This window comes from Uranotaenia lowii, chromosome 3, assembly GCF_029784155.1.
Source record: "Uranotaenia lowii strain MFRU-FL chromosome 3, ASM2978415v1, whole genome shotgun sequence".
In the NCBI taxonomy this organism is placed as follows: Eukaryota; Metazoa; Arthropoda; class Insecta; order Diptera; family Culicidae; genus Uranotaenia; species Uranotaenia lowii.
The window spans coordinates 182,483,270-182,490,841 of NC_073693.1; positions in this window are offsets into that span (position 1 = coordinate 182,483,270).

Genomic DNA, 7,572 nt, shown 5'->3' on the forward strand with positions numbered 1-7,572 from the left:
CAATTCTTTTGGCAACGGTGAGCTCTAAATCGAATATTCCGTTCAGATCCAAGTTGACCAAACACATTTTGGATGGCAATTTTCTTCTACATGACGCAGCTACAATGAGAATTCTGAAATAATTAACAAATCTGACGCTTTTGGAAGAAGCATACATTGTCAGGACGCAGTCATTTTCAATACAATTGAAGGGGAGCTACAGAATTGATTTGTATCAATACTTTTGGCGACGGTGAGCTCTAAATCGAACAATCCGTTCTTATACAAGTTGACCACATTTTGGATGGCAATTTTCTTCTACAGGACGCAGCCACGATCGGAATTTTGAAACAATTGACAAATCTGACGCTCTTGGAAGAAGCATACATTTTCACGACGCAACCATTTCTTATACAATTAAAGGAGAGCTACAGTATTGATTTGTATCAATTCTTTTGGCAACGGTGAGCTCTAAATCGAACATTCCGTTCAGATCCAAGTTGACCAAACACATTTTGGATGGCAATTTTCTTCTACAGGATGCAGCCAGGATCGGAATTTTGAAATAATTGACAAATCTGACGCTCTTGGAAGAAGCAGACATTGTCAGGACGCAGCTATTTCTTATACAATTGAAGGAGAGCTTTAGAATTGATTTGTATCAATTATTTTAACAACGGTGAGCTCTTAATCTAACATTCCGTTCAGATCCAAGTTGACCAAACACCTTTTGGATGGCAATTTTCTTCTACAGGACGCAGCCACGATCGGAATTTTGAAAAAACTGCCAAATCTGACGCAGCCATTTCTTATACAATTAAGGAGAGCTAGAGAATTGATTTGTATGAATTCTTTTGGCGACGGTGAGCTCTAAATCGAACATTCCGTTCAGATCCAAGTTGACCATACACATTTTGGATGGCAATTTTCTTCTACAAACTGCAGCCACGATCGGAATTTTGAAATAATTGACAAATCTAACGCTCTTGGAAGAAGCAGACATTGTCAGGACGCAGCCATTTCTTATACAATTAAAGGAAAACTACAGAATTGTTTTGTATCAATTCTTTTGGCAACGGTGAGCTCTAAATCGAACATTCCGTTCAGATCCAAGTTGACAAAACACATTTTGGATGGCAATTTTCTTCTACAGGACGCAGCCACGATCGGAATTTTGAAATAATTGACAAATCTGACGCTCTTGGAAGAAGCATACATTGTCAGGACGCAGCCATTTATTATACAATTAAAGGAGAGCTACAGAATTGATTTGTATCAATTCTTTTGGCAACGGTGAGCTCTAAATCCAACATTCCGTTCAAATCCAAGAAGAACAAACACATTTTGGATGGCAATTTTCTTCTACAGGACGCAGCCACGATCGGAATTTTAAAAAAACTGCCAAATCTGACGCTATGGAAGAAGCAGACAGTTTCAGCACACAGCCATTTTCCACACAAATGAAGGAGAGCTACATAATTGATTTGTATCAATACTTTTGGCAACGGTGAGCTCTAAATCGAACATTCCGTTCAGATCCAAGTTGAGCATACACATTTTGGATGGCAATTTTCTTCTACAGGACGCAGCCTTGATCGGAATTTTGAAATAATTGGCAAATCTGACGCTCTTGGAAGAAGCATACATTGTCAGGACGCAGCAAATTCTTATACAATTGAAGGAGAGCTACATAATTGATTTGTATCAATACTTTTGGCAACGGTGAGCTCTAAATCGAACATTCCGTTCAGATCTAAGTTGACCAAACACATTTTGGATGGCAAATATCTTCTACAGGACGCAGCCACAGTAAGAATTTTGAAATAATTGACAAATCTGACGCTCTTGGAAGAAGCAGACATTGTCAGGACGCAGCCATTTCTTATACAATTAAAGGAGAGCTACAGAATTGATTTGTATTAATTCTTTTGGCAACGGTGAGCTCTAAATCGAACATTCCGTTCAGATCCAAGTTGACCAAACACTTTTTGGATGGCAACTTTCTTGTACAGGGCGTCCCAATTTGTATCAATACTTTTGGCGACGGTGAGCTCTAAATCGAACATTCCGTTCTTATAAAAGTTGACCAAACACATTTTGGATGGCAATTTTCTTCTACAGGACGCAGCCACGATCGGAATTTTGAAATAATGGACAAATCTGACGCTCTTGGAAGAAGCAGACATTGTCAGGTCGCAGTCTTTTTCTATACAATTGAAGGAGAGCTACAGAATTGATTTGTATCAATACTTTTGGCGACGGTGAGCTCTAAATCGAACATTCCGTTCTTATACAAGTTGACCAAACACATTTTGGATGGCAATTTTCTTCTACAGGACGCAGCCACGATCGGAATTTTGAAAAAACTGCCAATTCTGACGCTTTTGGAAGAAGCATACATTGTCAGGATGCAGCCATTTCTTATACAATTGAAAAAGAGCTACAGAATTTTCTTCTACAGGACGCAGCCACGATCGGAATTTTGAAATAATTGACAAATCTGACGCTCGTGGAAGAAGCATACATTGTCAGGACGCAGCCATGTCTTATACAATTAAAGGAGAGCTACAGAATTGATTTGTATTAATTCTTTTGGCAACGGTGAGCTCTAAATCGAACATTCCGTTCAGATCCAAGTTGACCATACACATTTTGGATGGCAATTTTTTTCTACAGGATGCAGCCACGATCGGAATTTTGAAATAATTGACAAATCTGACGCTCGTGGAAGAAGCATACATTGTCAGGACGCAGCCATGTCTTATACAATTAAAGGAGAGCTACAGAATTGATTTGTATTAATTCTTTTGGCAACGGTGAGCTCTAAATCGAACATTCCGTTCAGATCCAAGTTGACCAAACACATTTTGGATGGCAATTTTCTTCTACAGGACGCAGCCACAATGAGAATTTTGAAATAATTGGCAAATCTGACGCTCTTGGAAGAAGCAGACATTGTCAGGACGCAGCCATGTCTTATACAATTGAAGGACAGCTACAGAATTGATTTGTGTCAATTCTTTTGGCAACGGTGAGCTGTAAATCGAATATTCCGTTCAGATCCAAGTTGACCAAACACATTTTGGATGGCAATTTTCTTCTACATGACGCAGCTACAATGAGAATTCTGAAATAATTAACAAATCTGACGCTTTTGGAAGAAGCATACATTGTCTGGACGCAGTCATTTTCAATACAATTGAAGGGGAGCTACAGAATTGATTTGTATCAATACTTTTGGCGACGGTGAGCTCTAAATCGAACATTCCGTTCTTATACAAGTTGACCACATTTTGGATGGCAATTTTCTTCTACAGGACGCAGCCACGATCGGAATTTTGAAACAATTGACAAATCTGACGCTCTTGGAAGAAGCATACATTTTCAGGACGCAACCATTTCTTATACAATTAAAGGAGAGCTACAGAATTGATTTGTATCAATTCTTTTGGCAACGGTGAGCTCTAAATCGAACATTCCGTTCAGATCCAAGTTGACCAAACACATTTTGGATGGCAATTTTCTTCTACAGGATGCAGCCAGGATCGGAATTTTGAAATAATTGACAAATCTGACGCTCTTGGAAGAAGCATACATTGTCAGGACGCAGCCATTTCTTATACAATTGAAGGAGAGCTTTAGAATTGATTTGTATCAATTATTTTAACAACGGTGAGCTCTTAATCTAACATTCCGTTCAGATCCAAGTTGACCAAACACCTTTTGGATGGCAATTTTCTTCTACAGGACGCAGCCACGATCGGAATTTTGAAAAAACTGCCAAATCTGACGCTATGGAAGAAGCAGACAGTTTCAGCACACAGCCATTTTCCATTTGATTTGTATCAATACTTTTGGCAACGGTGAGCTCTAAATCGAACATTCCGTTCAGATCCAAGTTGAGCATACACATTTTGGATGGCAATTTTCTTCTACAGGACGCAGCCTTGATCGGAATTTTGAAATAATTGGCAAATCTGACGCTCTTGGAAGAAGCATACATTGTCAGGACGCAGCAAATTCTTATACAATTGAAGGAGAGCTACATAATTGATTTGTATCAATACTTTTGGCAACGGTGAGCTCTAAATCGAACATTCCGTTCAGATCTAAGTTGACCAAACACATTTTGGATGGCAAATATCTTCTACAGGACGCAGCCAGAGTAAGAATTTTGAAATTATTGGCAAATCTGACGCTCTTGGATGAAGCAGACATTGTCAGGAAACAGCCATGTCTTATACAATTGAAGGACAGCTTCAGAATTGATTTGTGTCAATTCTTTTGGCAACGGTGAGCTCTAAATCGAATATTCCGTTCAGATCCAAGTTGACCAAACACATTTTGGATGGCAATTTTCTTCTACATGACGCAGCCACAATGAGAATTCTGAAATAATTAACAAATCTGACGCTTTTGGAAGAAGCATACATTGTCAGGATGCAGTCATTTTCAATACAATTGAAGGGGAGCTACAGAATTGATTTGTATCAATACTTTTGGCGACGGTGAGCTCTAAATCGAACATTCCGTTCTTATACAAGTTGACCACATTTTGGATGGCAATTTTCTTCTACAGGACGCAGCCATGATCGGAATTTTGAAACAATTGACAAATCTGACGCTCTTGGAAGAAGCATACATTTTCAGGACGCAACCATTTCTCATACAATGAAAGGAAAGCTACAGAATTGATTTGTATCAATTCTTTTGGCAACGGTGAGCTCTAAATCGAACATTCCGTTCAGATCCAAGTTGACCAAACACATTTTGGATGGCAATTTTCTTCTACAGGACGCAGCCACAATCGGAATTTTGAAATAATTGACAAATCTGACGCTTTTGGAAGAAGCATACATTTTCAGGACGCAACCATTTCTTATACAATTAAAGGAGAGCTACAGAATTGATTTGTATCAATTCTTTTGGCAACGGTGAGCTCTAAATCGAACATTCCGTTCAGATCCAAGTTGACCAAACACATTTTGGATGGCAATTTTCTTCTACAGGAAGCAGCCACGATCGGAGTTTTGAAATAATTTCTCAAATCTGACGCTCTTGGAAGAAGCATACATTGTCAGGACGCAGCCATTTATTACACAATTAAAGGAGAGCTACAGAATTGATTTGTATCAATTCTTTTGGCAACGGTGAGCTCTAAATCGAACATTCCGTTCAGATCCAAGTAGACCAAACACATTTTGGATGGCAAATATCTTCTACAGGACGCAGCCACGATCGGAATTTTGAAAAAACTGCCAAATCTGACGCTATGGAAGAAGCAGACATTTTCAACACACAGCCATTTTCCACACAAATGAAGGAGAGCTACAGAATTGATTTGTATCAATTCTTTTGGCAACGGTGAGCTCTAAATCGAACATTCCGTTCAGATCCAAGTTGACCATACACATTTTGGATGGCAATTTTTTTCTACAGGATGCAGCCACGATCGGAATTTTGAAATAATTGACACATCTGACGCTCGTGGAAGAAGCATACATTGTCAGGACGCAGCCATGTCTTATACAATTAAAGGAGAGCTACAGAATTGATTTGTATTAATTCTTTTGGCAACGGTGAGCTCTAAATCGAACATTCCGTTCAGATCCAAGTTGACAAAACACATTTTGGATGGCAACTTTCTTGTACAGGACGCAGCCACAATGAGAATTTTGAAATAATTGACAAATCTGACGCTCTTGGATAAAGCAGACATTGTCAGGACGCAGCCATGTCTTATACAATTGAAGGACAGCTACAGAATTGATTTGTGTCAATTCTTTTGGCAACGGTGAGCTCTAAATCGAATATTCCGTTCAGATCCAAGTTGACCAAACACATTTTGGATGGCAATTTTCTTCTACATGACGCAGCTACAATGAGAATTCTGAAATAATTAACAAATCTGACGCTTTTGGAAGAAGCATACATTGTCAGGACGCAGTCATTTTCAATACAATTGAAGGGGAGCTACAGAATTGATTTGTATCAATACTTTTGGCGACGGTGAGCTCTAAATCGAACAATCCGTTCTTATACAAGTTGACCACATTTTGGATGGCAATTTTCTTCTACAGGACGCAGCCACGATCGGAATTTTGAAACAATTGACAAATCTGACGCTCTTGGAAGAAGCATACATTTTCAGGACGCAACCATTTCTTATACAATTAAAGGAGAGCTACAGAATTGATTTGTATCAATTCTTTTGGCAACGGTGAGCTCTAAATCGAACATTCCGTTCAGATCCAAGTTGACCAAACACATTTTGGATGGCAATTTTCTTCTACAGGATGCAGCCAGGATCGGAATTTTGAAATAATTGACAAATCTGACGCTCTTGGAAGAAGCATACATTGTCAGGACGCAGCCATTTCTTATACAATTGAAGGAGAGCTTTAGAATTGATTTGTATCAATTATTTTAACAACGGTGAGCTCTTAATCTAACATTCCGTTCAGATCCAAGTTGACCAAACACCTTTTGGATGGCAATTTTCTTCTACAGGACGCAGCCACGATCGGAATTTTGAAAAAACTGCCAAATCTGACGCAGCCATTTCTTATACAATTAAGGAGAGCTACAGAATTGATTTGTATGAATTCTTTTGGCGACGGTGAGCTCTAAATCGAACATTCCGTTCAGATCCAAGTTGACCAAACACATTTTGGATGGCAATTTTCTTCTACAAACTGCAGCCACGATCGGAATTTTGAAATAATTGACAAATCTAACGCTCTTGGAAGAAGCAGACATTGTCAGGACGCAGCCATTTATTATACAATTGAAGGAGAGCTACATAATTGATTTGTATCAATACTTTTGGCAACGGTGAGCTCTAAATCGAACATTCCGTTCAGATCCAAGTTGACCATACACATTTTGGATGGCAATTTTCTTCTACAGGACGCAGCCAGAGTAAGAATTTTGAAATTGTTGGCAAATCTGACGCTCTTGGAAGAAGCATACATTATCAGGACGCAGCCATTTATTATACAATTAAAGGAGAGCTACAGAATTGTTTTGTATCAATTCTTTTGGCAACGGTGAGCTCTAAATCCAACATTCCGTTCAGATCCAAGTAGAACAAACACATTTTGGATGGCAAATATCTTCTACAGGACGCAGCCACGATCGGAATTTTGAAAAAACTGCCAAATCTGACGCTATGGAAGAAGCAGACAGTTTCAGCACACAGCCATTTTCCACACAAATGAAGGAGAGCTACATAATTGATTTGTATCAATACTTTTGGCAACGGTGAGCTCTAAATCGAACATTCCGTTCAGATCCAAGTTGAGCATACACATTTTGGATGGCAATTTTCTTCTACAGGACGCAGCCTTGATCGGAATTTTGAAATAATTGACAAATCTAACGCTCTTGGAAGAAGCAGACATTGTCAGGACGCAGCCATTTCTTATACAATTAAAGGAAAACTACAGAATTGTTTTGTATCAATTCTTTTGGCAACGGTGAGCTCTAAATCGAACATTCCGTTCAGATCCAAGTTGACCATACACATTTTGGATGGCAATTTTCTTCTACAGGACGCAGCCAGAGTAAGAATTTTGAAATTATTGGCAAATC